A 16,574-nucleotide genomic window follows, 5' to 3' on the forward strand; every position below is an offset into this window, starting at 1 on the left:
GGATACAGCCTAACATTTATAATATTGTGGTGTTAGTGTTGAGCTGGGTAGGTGAGTGAAGTCACATCTTTGACTATGTGGGGTGAACACTATGGGGTACACCTGAGGTCACCATGGGCACCATGGCAACCCTTGACATTTCCCCTTGGTACCCACCAAGGTCTTTTGCTCCTCCCATTTTTAGATGCACTGTACTTTTCCGTGTATAAGACTATGTTTTTTCTTACTCTAAAATAATGTTCAAAATCTGGGCTCATCTTATGCACGGATAGTATCTCCCCGCCTTTTCTTAAATTGCAGTCCCCAACAATAGGAGATGTCTTATACATGGGAGTGTCTTATAGATGGAAAAATACGGTATTTCAAAATCAGATGTATCTATTTATCACTTTTTTGTGATAAGGCGACTGCCTGTTTAAAATCTGGGCCTAGGTATTTTGTCTTTTAATGGGTAGGGGAGTGTTCTGAGAATTGCCAGTTTTTTGTATGTAAAATGGGTAGTTTGTATTGCTAATGTCAACTTTAGATATCTTAATTTGCCCCAGGACCCAAGCAGGTTGGTTAACTATGCAGCAGAGTGTAATACTTGGATGAAAGAAACCCCCAGCATTTATTTGTCACCTGGTTTGAACACACTCCCCTCTTACTAGTTCTCAAGTACTCAGGACAGCATCTCTACACCAGCTTCCTCCTTTTAATATATTCTTAGCCTTCAAAGGTTTGTGGGTTGCTGAGAGAGAGAATTTTATTTAGCATTTTATGGTCACTGGATTTATAAAAGTTGACTGAACAGTAAATCAACTGGATTAATCTTTTTATATAAACAACCTGGAGAAAGCAGGACCAGCACATTGTATATGTGGTCCATGGACCAAAGTGTTCTCCTAGCAGAAACACAAAAGCTCCAGCTAATGTCAAGAAGCTGAACTATACATTGACCTCCCAATTATTGCTCGCTATATTTTAAACACGTGCTGTGATGGGATGATGAGCTGCTTGTGCGTAAAATGCAAGTCCCTCAGAGTTTGATCAGGTTTTCAAACCTCTGCCTGTGACGGAGCCCCTCCAGCATGGCTGCGTCAATCGCTAGTAGAATCCGAAAGTGGTTGCTTTCGGAATCGTTTCCAACATAAAAGCTCTTTAACGGAAACACGTCTTCTGGACTCTCGGCGTGACAGTTTCCGGCGAGGAGTGGGTGTCCCTATAGGAGGTCCTGAGACCTCCCCACTGTTTTCGCTGGAAGCGTCTCTGAGCCATCCCTCCGACTCACTTTCCCTTGGAGTTCTTGCTCGCCCTCTACTGGTTCCCTCTTCCGCTGCTACTTCTCTCTCAACCTCAATGAGCCTTTGCACCTCCGGTTCTTTGGATGGCAGTTCCCTGACATCCACCTCCCCTCCAGGGCCCCCTTCACCCCCTCCCGTCTCCTCCCCTACGGGCGGTGAGGAGGTAAAACCCCTGAAAGAACCTCCCTCATCTTCCGAAGTCTCGAACACTTCCCTCCACTTGTTGCTGTCCCTGGTCTCTCGGTACTCTTCGTCATCGGAGTCCACTCCCTCTTCCAACTCCGACTCCGCGAACCCTTCCAGTTCCTCTTCCTCGTCGGTGGTGCCGAAATACTCCCTCCTAAACCTTGCTACCGGCTGAGGTTTCCTCGGGAATCTTTGGTGGAACGTTTCTGTTAAAACCTCGTCATTGACTTCCTCTGCAATCACCCAGGTGTTTTCTGACTCCGGTTCCCCTTCCCACGCCACCAAATACTCCACCTGATTTCCCTTCCACCTGGAATCGAGGATTTCCGCTACATGGTTGCGGCGTTCCCTCTCTTCCAAGGCTGGTCCCCTGACGTGCTCCCCTTCACGTCCCCCCCTGTATGGTGACAGTAACGACCTGTGGAACACTGGGTGCAATTTCATGTGGTTGGGTGACCGGAGTTTGAAAGCCACCGGGTTGACCTGCTGAATGACCTCAAAGGGTCCCAATCTTCTGGGCCTCAATTTCTTACAACCCCCTTTGAACGGCAACCCTTGGGTTGACAGCCACACTTGATCCCCCACCCTTATGGTTTCACCTTCCCTTCTGTTCTTGTCTGCCTGCTTCTTATATTGTGCCTTGGCCCTTTCTAAGTTGAGCTGGAGCTGATGATGGATCGCTTCCATCTCTTCTACAAAATGTTCAGCCGCTGGGACGCTCCATCTCTCCCCTCCTTCCCCTGGAAATGCCCTGGGGTGACACCCGTAATTAGCCAAAAAGGGGCTCATCCCTGTGGACACATTCTCCGCATTATTGTAGGCAAATTCTGCCAGCGCCAACTTTTCGACCCAATCGTTCTCTCTGTCATTGACATAACACCTCAGATATTGTTGAAGAATGCCATTTGCTCTTCCGCCTGCCCGTTGGTTTCAGGGTGCCGGGCAGTTGAAAAATTGACTTCCACGTGCAGCAAGCTCATGAGCTTCCTCCAGAACCTGGAAGTAAATTGTTTGCCGCGGTCTGAGATCACCCTCAAGGGAGCCCCGTGCAACCTAAAGATGTGTTCTACAAACAACTTCGCTGTTTCTTCCGCTGTGACTGCATGTGAGCATGCTACAAAGTGGCACATCTTAGTTAACAGGTCTACTACTACCATGATGGCTGTTTTCCCCTTGGACTTCGGCAGATCCGTCATAAAATCTATTGATACCGCTTCCCAAGGCCGTTCTGGTGTGGGTAATGGTTCTAATAACCCTGCCGGCGCCCTTCTTTCCCCTTTGGCTCGCTGACATTGGTCACACCCTCTTACATACTCCCTTACATCTTCCCTCACCTTGGGCCACCAAAATTCCCTGGTAACCAACCACATGGTCTTGTGTTGCCCAAAATGTCCCGCCGTGGGGCTATCGTGCAACTGCTTGAGTACTCTCCCCCTCAATTCACCTTCGGGTATATACAGTGCCCCTTTGTAATACAATGCCCCATTTCTTTCCTCAAAACCTCCGGGGCTCTCGCCCTCCCCCCTGAGACCTCTGAGCTTATCCTGGGCATATTCATCATTTTCCGTTTCCTCTACCAGTTCTCGTTGCCCCACCAGCGCCGCCCCACACACCCAGCGGTCCTCAGGGATGACATGTCTCTCTTCGATCGCCCCTCCCCTTCCCAATACTCTGGTTTGCGTGAGAGCGCGTCCGCCCTGACGTTTTCTGGGCCTGGCACATAACAAATTTCAAAGTGGAATTTGGAGAATTCCTGTGCCCATCTCACTTGTCGTTGGTTGAGCACTCGAGCTGTTCTCCAATACTCTAAATTCTTGTGGTCGGTGCACACTTGCACCTTGTGTTGTGCCCCAATTAATAAATGTCTCCACCTCCGGAACGCTTCGTGAATGGCAAGTAGTTCCCTGTCATACACCGTGTAGTTCCTCTCGGATTTATTCAGCTTCCGCGAGAAGAAGGCACACGGTCTCCACTCCGACGTACTCCTCCCCGGTTGAAGAAGTACCGCCCCTACCGCCCGGTCGGATGCATCGGTTTCCACTCTCATGGGTTTTCGTAAATCCACATGCAGAAGTTGTTCTTCCGAGGCGAAAGCCCTTTTCAGTTCTTCAAATGCTCGCTCCGCCTCTGCCGTCCAAACAAATTTCTTCTTGCTGCTGAGGCAGTCGGTGATGGGCGCCGTCAAGTGGGCAAAGTTCTTGATGAACTTCCGATAAAAGTTTCCAAACCCCAAGAATCTTTGCACATCCTTCTTGGTCTTCGGTGTCTTCCATTCCAGTACCGCTTGGACCTTGCCTGGATCCATGGCCAATCCCTTGTCTGACAAGCGGTACCCCAGGAATTCCACCTCCTTGGTATGAAACTGGCACTTCTCCAGTTTCACCCACAGCTGGTTGGCTTGCAGCCTGCCCAACACTTCTCGAACGTCCCTCACATGCTGCTCCTCATCTTCCGAATACACCAACACGTCGTCTAAAAAGGCCACACAATTCTTGTAGAGCAAAGGTCCCAGAACGTGGTTAATAAAAGCTTGAAAGCACGCGGAGCCTCCTTGTAGACCGAAGGGCATAACGAGGTATTCAAAGGCTCCCAAAGGGGTGAACATGGTGGTCTTCCATTCATCCCCCTTCCTTATGCGTATCAGATTGTACGCCCCCCGCAGGTCCAGCTTTGTAAAAATCTTTCCCTTCCTTACCCTGGTCAAAATGTCATCAATTCGGGGCATAGGGAAAGCCAGGGGTTCCGACACTGCATTCAGGGCCCTAAAGTCACACACAAGTCTCGGCTTATCTGTGTTTTTTTTGTCCACAAAAAACACTGGGCTGCCCCCCACCGCTCGGGACTCTCTGATGAAACCTCGCTTCAGGTTTTTGTCAATGAACTCCCTCAGCTCCTGCATCTCCCTGTCTGACATGGCGTACAGCTTGCCCACTGGGAGTTGGGCCCCAGGGAGTAGGTTGATTTGACAGTCAAAGGGTCTATGCGGTGGCAGTTTGTCTGCTTCCCTTTCGCTGAATACGTTGCTCAGATCTGCGTATTGCGGGGGCACCTTCCCTTTGTCCATTACTTCCATCCCGGCTAGGGTGACTCTGGCTCCTCCCGGAACCTTCCCCTCCTTGCAGTGTTCTAGGCAATGCGCTGACCCAAAGGAGACCACCCTCTGATGCCAGCCCACTAGCGGATCGTGTAGCGCCAGCCAGCTCATTCCCAAAATGATGGGAGCTCCTCCCAAGGTGGCCACATTAAACGCTATCCGTTCGGTGTGCCTTGCCACCCTCATTATCATCGGGACAGTCTGTTGGCTAACTTCTCCCCCCAACAGCTCTCTGCCGTCAATCGTAGTCACCTGCAAGGGGTTACTTAAAGGGATGGTCTGTATCTGGTGCTCAGCTGCAAACTCCTTACTCATGAAATTACAGGAGCTGCCTGAATCCAAAAGCGCCTTGATCTTTAGTGGGTGTCCGTTTGGCAGTTCTAGTAACACCTCTATCACTAAAGCAGGTCTGGGAGGTTCCGGCGTGGGCACTTTCACTGCTCTTTGGCCTGGCTGCTGTGCCCCGACGGTGGCAGCCAGGCGTTGGCTTTTACTTGCTCCTTGCTTTCCTCTTCCTTTTCCCCAACAGCTCCTGCCATCCCTTGCCATTCCTTTCTTTGTGGGCAGACTCTGGCAAAGTGCCCTGGCTGTTGGCAGAGATAACATCTCTTGGCGCTCTTTCCCTCCTTCTTCCGCCCTTCACTGGGATTTGAAACTGCGCGCGCCCGCGCTGTTCCAACTTCCATCGGCTCTGCCGGCGGGAAAGGTGGCTCTGGAATGTCTGGAATGCGGAGCTCCCTCCAACGGTCTCCTTTCCCTTCCCGCTTTTCCAAAGCCCTCGCCTCCTGGCGCGCTCCTATGGACAGCGCAGATTTGGTCAGCTGATCCATAGACTCCGCCCTGGGCCCCCGGGAAAGTTCATCTTTGACGGCCGAAGAAAGCCCCTCTTCGAAAAGCATCTGGATGGGTTCCGCCGATAGGTCCCACCCCAATTTATGAATCAGCATAGTAAACTCAGTCCAGTACTCACGGACAGATCGGCTTCCCTGCTGGCAAGCCATTAACTGCCTTCGCACCACCCCCTGCTCAATGTCGCTGGAAAACATCAGGTCCATGGCACGAAAAAACTTCCTCGTGCCCTTTAGGATCTCATTATTCGCTGCCATCAGGGGTCTAACCCAGTCCTTCGCCCCCGATTCGAGATGGCCAATTACAAAAGCCACTCGCGATTCCTCATCGGGGAAGTCATCAAACTGCAGGTTGAGAGCGTATTGCATCTCTGTTCTAAAGGCATGATAGTTCCTGGGATCCCCCCCGAATTTCTGCACCAATCCTGGCACCTTTCTGGCGAGCGGGGTGGTTTTCTCCTTTCCCTTTTCTGCATCCTGAGCCCTCCTCTCCTCAAGCCTCGCCGTTTGCAGCGCCAGCTGGATCTCCAACGCCCTGTACCTTTCTTCCAGGCTTGGACCCCCTCCAGCTGCTCCTGCTCCTCCAGTTCCGGCTGGGTTGCTCATGATGCCTTCTCCCTGCACAAGCTGGCTTTCGGAGACTTTCGGATTGCTGTGATGGGATGATGAGCTGCTTGTGCGTAAAATGCAAGTCCCTCAGAGTTTGATCAGGTTTTCAAACCTCTGCCTGTGACGGAGCCCCTCCAGCATGGCTGCGTCAATCGCTAGTAGAATCCGAAAGTGGTTGCTTTCGGAATCGTTTCCAACATAAAAGCTCTTTAACGGAAACACGTCTTCTGGACTCTCGGCGTGACAGTTTCCGGCGAGGAGTGGGTGTCCCTATAGGAGGTCCTGAGACCTCCCCACTGTTTTCGCTGGAAGCGTCTCTGAGCCATCCCTCCGACTCACTTTCCCTTGGAGTTCTTGCTCGCCCTCTACTGGTTCCCTCTTCCGCTGCTACTTCTCTCTCAACCTCAATGAGCCTTTGCACCTCCGGTTCTTTGGATGGCAGTTCCCTGACACGTGCTTAATTAGCAAGACTTTAGGTGCAGCTATTATTAAACCTTAGAGATTGGCAATTATGTAGTGTTTTTCAATAACTCATCCCTTCCCTTGCTTTCAAGGCCTAGTTAGGTTGTTGAAATTCTTTGCTTAAAACACACACACAATTAAATGGCTATCCCCCATGATTGCAAAAAGAACCCTGAAAATAAGGTGCCGGTTTAGTTTAGCAAAGTCTTTGTATCTGCTGCTTTTGAAACTTTTGTATTGGTGAACTGCTGGCGCATGATGCTGAGCATCTGGGGTTAACAAAATCTGGGTTCATGGTAAAACAGTATGTCAAGACAGTGTTTGTTCTTAACATGGAGATGCACTGATGGGGTCAGCTACACCTACTGAGTGTCTGCCTGCAAATTTGGCCAGCACATCAGCTGGTGAAAGGCATTCTGCAATACAAATCATTTCATTAAACCAGGCATCCCCAGCCTTGGCCCTCCAGATGTTTTGGGACTCCCATCATCCCTAGCTAACAGGACCAGTGGTCAGGGATGATGGAAGTTGTAGTCTCAAAACATCTGGCCGGCCGAGGTTGGGGATGCCTGCATTAAACTAAGATTACTTTCAGTCTCTTCATGTCTGAGAGCTGAAACAAATGTTGCTGTCATTATTTAGGACTGAAAATGTTTACTCTTTCTCTGGAAATGCCATGAGTTTAATAGGTCTAGCAGCCAAGCCTAGGAAGTATAGTCTGTTTTTATACAAACCATGCATGAGAAAGATACAGAGCACAGCACAACATTTCCTGTAGGAACCCAGCTTCTGAACAATTTTTCTGCGCCTGGGTCAGGGCCTGAGTCTGCAATAGGTCAGCAACAAAAGCAATAAATCGCCCAAGGCCCGTGAAGTTAAATCTTCATTTAAGGAAACTAACCACAGAGCTCAGGCTTAGGGGTCTCAGCAACTCTTCCTAGGAGGTCTTGCCCCAATGAAGCAGTTGCGAGGGCTGAAAGTCCCCGCCTTCCCACCCCTCCCCAGGGTTTCCCCCATGCAGTCTCCAACTGTGTGGGTCCCCAGCCTCGGCTCCCACCCTTCCTCATCCATAAGTCACACTGGTGTCAGAATTGTGGCTCTGCACATTGTCTCACCACATCAGCAACTACGTACATAAGCCCCCTGAGGCAGCCTCCTCTTGATACTGTTCTGGGTCTAATCTTGTCAAGCTTTCCCTCCAGAGTCTGAGCTGGCCAAATTTTTTCCTTTTCTCTGATTCTGAAAAGACAACCTTGCTCAGCCCTTTCAAATCAACCCACAGCTTGGTTACCTCATCTCTGACATCAATCACACTCCGTATGATACATTTCCGAAGCATCCTTAATTTCTTGTGTACCGGAAACACTCTCACAGAGCAGTTTCTATCGTCTTTGCTGTCTGATGTATTAGACTTCCTGGCCGCATTCGATCGCAAATTGATCTTTGCAATTTACCCTGGACAGGGAACACGACTGTTCAGCTACTCTCCATTTTTATAAAGCTGGAGAACATTTGAGGCAAAGCAAAAATGTCATAAAATTAACTCTGCAGGAGATGTTGTTCTCCTGCGGCTGCCAGCAGAGTTAACAAACTTGCTTCTGCAACCATCAAATATTAAGTAGCCAAATGGGGAGGCTAGCACACAGTTTTCTTTCATGGAACAATGCCATCCTCTGTGATGTTACTTTTTGGGAATGCTCCTTAGGGAAGTGCAACAACAATGCAACATGTGGATTGCATGGCCCACCCAAAATCAGTGCTCTTTCAGTGTCTGTGTGGTCATTTGCTGTTAACTATTACTGGCAAGCAGAACATCAATATTTCCACAGCCCCCACTTCTGGGGTTATTTTATTCTACATTGCATGCATTGCCTTCAACACCCCTAATGCCAGAGGTTGTGGAAGGAGGAGGAGGAAGAAATTCTAATAAGCAATGTTAGTTAGAGCAGTTCAGCAACAAATTAATGTCAGGCTTGACTTATTTGTGCCAATAAAGATTTTGGGAAGAAAACACACTCGTTTGGTTTGCCACAAATGAAAAGTGATACATACTTTTTCATGAAAGAAGTAAGTCACCCCCAAGGGGCTCAGCAATGGGCCCATGAGAGATTTCGAAACAATGGCTTTGAAAGAGGCAGCTTTCTTTATGTTTGCCATATTTAAAGATTATGAGGCATCTGTCAGCTGGCAGTTTCATATAAAAGGGGGAAACAGCTGTGCCTTATGAAAGATCTCCCTCTCACGCACGGTCTCCCCACCTTTAGAACTGTTTGTAGAAAGTGCTGGGATAGCTCAGTTGGTAGAGCAGGAGACTCTGGATCACAGGGTTGTGGGTTCAAGCCCCATGTTGGGCTGGAGATTCCTGCATTGCAGGGGGTTGGACTAGATGACCCTTGTGGTCCCTTCCAATTCTACAATACCCCAATTACAGCACAAGTAACAAATTCAAATTAACAAGAAACCCCAGGACCCAGGTGCCCTGTTCATTCAATTTTGTATCTTGCTGCTGTGACGCTCACCATCCTCTTCTCCTGATTTGTATCTCCTCCACACACTGCGTTAATAGATGATTATGGGAAAAGCACGGGGGACGTGCATTTGGTATAAGAAAGCTAAGCACATGCTATTTTGGAGAGAGAAAAAAACTTGTGAAACTGAAGCATGAACCAAGGGGCTGACTGTGAATCGCAGTGTGGATAATTGGGCTGGAGAGTGCTCCTAAGAATAACTGCTACTCACACTCCCATCCATCAGCCCATTTACTGGCCAGCAGGATAATGCTGCTTATACTCATCTTGAACAGCAGGACTGAATCCGCTGAAAAGTTTTCTGTGCAAGTCCCACGGAAATGGACATGAGCTCTTGAAAAACTACAGTCCTTGGGAAGGGAAGTATCCCAGTGGATTATTACCTTGGCTCAAATGAATGTAAGGTAAAGGTAAAAGGTAAAGGACCCCTGGATGGTTAAGTCCAGTCAAAGGTGACTATGGGGTGCGGCACTCATTTCGATTTCAGGCTGAGGGAGCCGAAGTTTGTCCACAGACAGCTTTCTGAGTCATGTGGCCAGCATGACTAAACCACTTCTGGCACAACGGGACACTGTGATGGAAGCCAGAGTGCACAGAAATTCTGTTTACCTTCCCACCGCAGCGATACCTATTTATCTATTTGCACTAGCGTGCTTTCGAACTAGGTTGGCAGAAGCTGGGACAGAGCAATGGGAGCTCACTCCACCGTGGGGATTTGAACCGCTGACCCTCTGATCGGTAAGCCCAAGAGGCTCATTGGTTTGTCCCTTCTCCAAATGGCAGGCTGGGCTGGCTTGCAATCTCAGTTTATGTTGGGACATTCACAAGTGTGTGTGTGTATGTTTTAGTGGCATTGCATTGCCCTGTCATTTTCATACTCTGAAAATTGATTCTTAGGCCTTCTTAAGCAATGCATTATTAGGCTTTGTATGTATATAGTCCAAAATAATATAAATAAATAATTATATGTGTAATATGTATTATTTCATCTTATTTGCATATATTTTGGATGTCTGTGCACACAGGAGAACATATTGCCTAAGAATGAATTTTCAGACACAACATGGAGTCTTAAAATGATCAGAAAATGCAACGCTACTACTTCAGTGAGTTCATTTTTATGGGAGAGAATTAATACAGCTCATCATATTGACGAATAGCAGCAACAACAACTTTCATGCTACTTTTTGTTAATGCTATTTTTCACTTTTGAAAGAAGCCTCCAGGCATTGTTCAACTTAGCTGAGCAGCTATATTAAGCTTTGTGTACAAAAACAAAAGGATCCCATCAGTATTGGACTATTAATATTAATAATTCATCTCAGAAGCATATTGGCAAAACAAAATGAAGAAAAACCCATAATTATCCCTCAGCATCTCGAAAAAGTTATAATTAGAGAGATGCCAGAACATCTTGGATTTTTTAAAAAGGCATTCGACTAGAAAGGAAATGTGTGCTTGGAATGAATAATTTGGTATGGGACGGGTGAGCCTCTCTTTGCCAACTCCCCAATTAAGTTGACTTTTTTTGAATGTTTCAAACATTAAAAAAAAGAACCTTGGTGTTTTGTTTTTTTAAGGGTTCAAGTTGAACACTTGAACTGTCCAGGTCTTTCCCACCGGTTCCAATCCCCCATTTCCCTGAGGAAAATCTCATCACCTCACAGGAAGCTCTGCTTGCTCAAATGGCACCAATCTGAGGGAGCCACAGCCCTTTTGACTTCATAAACATTTGCAGCCAGAGACCATGAGCTTGCCAGCAGCACAGTCTCCAGCAGCTATGCCTGACTGTTCTATATGCAGCCTAGAAGCTACAGATGTGTCGGAGTCACCACCACTTCAAATAATTGCCCCATGCCTATCTGAATTTTGGATTATCAGAAACAATGGGGACAGCTTCCTACTGTTCCCAATGATAACCAATTGCCAAGTCATTTCATCTCTGTGGAAGTCAAAAGTGGAAGCCCCATGTGCTGTGGCTGTTTTTCAGTTGTATAGTGTCAGATAGGACCCCTGACCATTAGGTCCAGTCGTGGCCGACTCTGGGGTTGCGGCGCTCATCTCGCTTTATTGGCCGTGGGAGCCAGCATACAGCTTCCGGGTCATGTGGCCAGCATGACTAAGCCGCTTCCGGCGAACCAGAGCAGCGCACGGAAACACCGTTTACCTTCCCACTGGAGCGATACGTATTTATCTACTTGCACTTTGATGTGCTTTTGAACTGCTAGGTGGGCAGGAGCAGGGACTGAGTAACGGGAGCTCACCCCATCATGGGGATTCGAACTGCCAATCTTCTGATCGGCAAGTCCTAGGCTCTGTGGTTTAACCCAGAGCGCCACCCACATCCCATAATAGTGTCAGATAGCAGGTGGCATAATGGACAGACAATGGGGTGGGGAATGTGTGGCCGTATTGGACTCCAACAACATCTGGCGGTGGGGTGGGGGGCAAGGATTCTCAACACTAGGGACATAACATTTGACTTGGGTCAGGGAGATTCATAGCTCCACACAAAGTGCACTGGGCAATCTTGGGCCAGTCACAATCTCACAAGAAAAGTTACACTAGAATCTCCTCCAAACTCTTTCAATAGCTGTAGAAAGTATTTTATGTGGGGAGAGAATGCAAATATTTGGCTCCCCACAAGGAGTCTGAAATGGTACAGTCCAGGAACAAATATATTGTGAGGGGGTTCACATCGTCTATTTCAGCTCTAGGTTCCAGAGTGCAGCAGCTAGACTTGTGACTGGAAGTGGCTGCCGAGACCACATAACACCGGTCTTGAAAGACCTGCATTGGCTCCCAGTACATTTCCAAGCACAATTCAAAGTGTTGGTGCTGGCCTTTAAAGCCCTAAACAGCCTCAGCCCAGTATACCTGAAGGAGTGTGTCCACCCCCATCTTTCTGCCTGGACACTGAGGTCTAGCACCGAGGGCCTTCTGGTGGTTCCCTCACTGCGAGAAGCCAAGTTACTGGGAACCAGGCAGAGGGCCTTCTCGGTAGTGGCGCCTGCCCTGTGAAACACCCTCCTATCAGATGTCAAGGAAATAAACAACTATCTGACATTGAGAAGACATCTGAAGGCAGCCCTGTTTAGGAAAGTTTTTAATGTCTGATGTTTTAATGTATTTTTAATATTTTGTCGGAGGCTGCGCAGAGTGGCTGGGGAAACACAGCCAGATGGGCGGGGTATGTATGTATGTATGTATGTATGTATGTATGTATGTATGTATAAATAAATAATTGGTTCTGTGCCAACTCTACTATCTCTTGATGTCAGATGTGCATTAACAGGCACAGATATCAACCTATGTGCATCTTCTTAACCTCATACCTGTTGAGGTGGCAGGCTCCAGGAAATGTGTAACTCTTGCACACATTTCATAGCACACTTTCTTATAACAGGTCATTCCATTGGCTGACCTCACCCAATATTGTCAGCTCTAACAAGAAGCAGCTCTCCAGAGTCTCTGGTGGGGATCTCTCCCATCATCTGCTACCATTCCCATTTTTGAAATTGAGGGTGCCTGAAAGCAGATGCCCTTGACTGAGTTGTGATCACATCTCAAGCCACAAGAACATACCAGGCATATGTGAATAGCTCATGCTAGCGTAAATGATCAAAGAAGTTCTGGTCTAATCATAGATCAAGACCCACATGTGTTAGGGTTACATGTAATGTTGCACGTTGCATACACTGTATGGTGTTGATGTCATATGCCACATATAATGTTAATGACAACATTCCATTTACATCATTAGTCTTTTGTCTATTTATTTCAGTGGTTCTACTCTGAGAATAACTTAGTTGTTTGCATCTTTCAATATTGCTGGTGTTTTCGTCTTTGCAACTTTGCAGGTAAATAAATAAATCTTGTGCACAATAATATAATTGTGTCCATAATAATTCTCATGGGTGTAGATTTCACCAGAATTGGAAAGCCTCTGTCATGAGTAACACTTTTGAGTCTTAGTAGGTAGAAAAATTAATCACCCAAGATTTGCTCAGAGTGAATTCTTGCTAGAGCTGTGCCAGATTCCTCTCTAGGTGGAGAAATGACTAACACAGTCATTACACAGCTTTATTGAAGCATAATCTCTATTTTTCATGCTAGCACTAATTTTTGTATTCTCCGGAAACTGGAGGAGTTTGGACTCGGAAAATTGGTAGAAATGCATTTGATTGGCTTTTGAATATGTAAAAAGTTTGGCATATTTTTTTTAAAGGTGGGAGTGGAGGGAAATGAATAAGTAGTACTTTTGTATTAAATATTTTGAGCAGCTGGGTCATGTATGCTTTAAAATTGTAATTCACCTTCAGATATTTTTGCAGTAAGTGACAAAAATTGAAGAGGATGATGATAATAATAATAATAATAATAATAATAATAATAATAATAATAGTCTTGAGCATGGATTGCAGCTATTGAGTTATTAATGTGACTCAGGAAAGATGCCCAAAGACTGAGCTCTTGTAGCTAAAGGCCATGGCTTACTGAAATATCAGTGTCATCAGCTCAGAAGACTATAAGAAGACACTCAGAATTGGCCTAAAGGTGTTAGATAGTGGGCAGGTCTTCTTAATAGCTCAGTTGCTGGAGTGAAATATATGTTCAGTGTTCCCAGACAGTTCATGGCAAATATTAGGAACCACATCCGTTGTCTGGTAACTTGTACTAGAACAGGACCATAGATGACAAATGGTTTGTGAACTTCAGGTGGTCTATGGTGTGTACGTAAAAATAAAATTGAAAATCATGCGTCATCTAGCACAGTACATTACGATTGCTACAACAACAGACAGAAAAATCCTTATGTGGTCCACCAAGACCCTCAGCAATTGTCAAGAGGTTGGTGGGGGGAAATGTCTTTCAATATAAACAAACTAATATATATAAAGAAGTTCAGGTTTGAAATAGCCTTCTCTTTCATAAATGTTTCAAGGGCATCTTGGGAACTTTTTAGAAAAGTTCTGAAATGTGAATTACCTTGCACATTTTAGCAGAGCAGCATGTAGGTTTCTCTGCCTGTCATCATCTCCCAGTGCATATGGTGTGGGGGATAAAATGTGAACTGGCTTTATGATTACATTTAGAGACCCTCTTCAGCAGCCACCCACAAGATATCATATATTTCAGAGAGTGTCATGTACAACAAAATTACTTCTCCGCTATGGGGTGTGAGGAACCTTTTTATACATATATAAAAATAAGAACTAAACACCGCTCACTCTGAAGTTATCATTTTGCACAAGCACATCTCTGTCAGTCTAATTCACCCCACCTGAAATGACTAACCAGGAAAAAGAGCTTGGGGTTGCAGTGGACAGCTCAGTGAAAATGGTTCTAGAGACCAGAGGTGCAGGAAGTGGGCACCCTCTGGCACTGCCACTGTCAGGAAGTTGCAGTGACGCCACTATCAGGAAGCCAATTCTGCCCTGCTGGCCCCTTCTGACATAACTGATTTGTGGAATTTACTGCCACAAGAAATGCTAATAACCACTAGATTAGAAACTGTTCAGCATCTTAAAAAGGAGAGACATCACCTTGTCTAAAAAGGTCTGTATAGTTAAAGCCATGGTTTTCCCAGTAGTGATGTATGGAAGTGAGAGCTGGACCATAAAGAAGGCTGATCACCGAAGAATTGATGCTTTTGAATTATGGTGCTGGAGGAGAGTCTTGAGAGTCCCACGGACTGCAAGAAGATCAAACCGATCCATTCTGAAGGAAAACAGCCCTGAGTGCTCACTGGAAGGACAGATCCTGAAGCTGAGGCTCCAATACTTTGGCCACCTCATGAGAAGAGAAGACTCCCTGGAAAAGACCCTGATGTTGGGGGAAAGTTGGAGGGCACAAGGAGAAGGGGACAACAGAGGATGAGATGGTTGGACAGTGTTCTCGAAGCTACCAGCATGAGTTTGACCAAACTGCGGGAGGCAGTGGAAGACAGGAGTGCCTGGCGTGCTCTGGTCCATGGGGTCACGAAGAGTCAGACACGACTAAACAACAACTAGAAACTGTTAAAGGGGGTTTATACATGTTCAGAGATGGTATGTAGGAGTCATAAGAGGGGAGTAAGGTGCCAACGTGAAGAAAATATTTTTTTTAGGGGGCAGGTAAACCCTGCCCTCCAGTCATTTGTGCATGCACAGTCCATTTGCCTCTGTAGGCATCACTCTCAGCCCTCCAAGCCTGGCACCAGAGCGACAGTGGGCAGGAGAGGGAGAAGAGATGGGGAGCATGTGAGCAAGTGCTGGGAGGCAGCTGTGTTCCTCCGAGGTGGAACAGAGGTTTTTACAGATACTATTCACCCCAAATATAATGCAGACTGCTCTTGTCACATAGCAGTAGGGTTTTGCTCCATTTCCTCCCCATAAGTCTAAATCTGGATCTCATCTCACTTGGCTTGGTGATCAGCTGGAATAATTGGAATACCTCACATTGCCCTCAACCAATTGTTTACAAAATTCCTGTTTATCATTACGTTTTTGCTAATGAAAAACCAAAAGGAGAGACAACATAATAATGTTATCGCCAGTTTCGTTTCCCATCTTAGCTACATTGCTATGTAACAGGAGTTGATTTCCAATTTTTCATTTTTAAAAAACTTGGACTTGGAAGAGATCTTGGAGCTGAGGACTCCCCACAGGAACCTGGCCTCACAAATGTATGAAAATAAATTCTAATTTCAACTGCACCATAACTAAGAAAGCTTCTCTGGAAAGACTTGTTCTCCTAGGTAATGCATCCTTGAGTGAATTCTTTTTGATATGATAAAGACTCTCCATCCATCATTGATCATCCATCAACCAAATAAAGAAGGATGAGGCCTTATTTGTGCTAACACACCATCAACTCACCGGCATTCAATCAAGATTAACATTTGACTCAGCTCTCTCTCTCAACATTTTTTTTAATGTAGCAAAAAGGGTGTTTGTGTTCAAATCAAGAAAATCAACACAATGTTCAGAGAAATGGTTGGGGGGAAAAATGCCCCCAGAGCTTCATCAATTATAGCAATTAATAGAGAGGGACTCTGGAAGGTTTTTTCTTTTTTGAACCAAGTTCAAAATGGTTCGCTATTAAACTAAAAACAGAGTCCAAAATGAATGCCAACTGTACTGAGAAGCAGGATCATTGTTAGGGGGTAGACCTTCTAGAACTTTTGTGGTGGTGGGCCCCCAGTTCTCCTGTCTCTTTCCCCCACCTTCCAATGCTGTGCTTATAGGGTGGCTGGATGCAAGGGAAAACACAGTGTAGTGACAAACCCTCCAAGTGTCCCTATTTTCCAGGGACAGTCCCAGATGAACAGAAGTTGTCCTGGTTTATGATTTGATCCTGGAATGTCCCGCTTTTCCTTAAGACATCCCTATTTTCATTGGAGAAATGTTGGAGGGTATGGTCAGTTACGTGACCCCCCAAGGAGTTATGTAACTATAGAACCTTTAGAAGACATCTGAAAGCAGCCCTAGATAGAGAAGTTATTTTTAATGTATGATCATGTTTTTATATATGTTAGAAGCCATCCAGAGTGTCTGGGGCAACTCAGTCAGATAGGTGGGGT

At 46.3% G+C, this 16,574-nt stretch overlaps 1 long non-coding RNA gene across 1 annotated transcript in view; it reads left to right on the forward strand.

The window, feature by feature from the left end:
- The window catches only part of LOC309353850, a 166,163-nt gene extending 149,909 nt beyond the window's left edge, over window positions 1–16,254 (forward strand). Inside the window, exon 3 of the long non-coding RNA XR_014162075.1 lies at window positions 16,239–16,254. This is a non-coding gene — a long non-coding RNA (uncharacterized lncRNA). The remainder of the gene's footprint in view (window positions 1–16,238) is intronic.
- Window positions 16,255–16,574: the final 320 nt, after the last annotated feature.

This window comes from Podarcis melisellensis (genome assembly GCF_964234715.1).
Source record: "Podarcis melisellensis genome assembly, chromosome: 12".
In the NCBI taxonomy this organism is placed as follows: Eukaryota; Metazoa; Chordata; class Lepidosauria; order Squamata; family Lacertidae; genus Podarcis; species Podarcis melisellensis.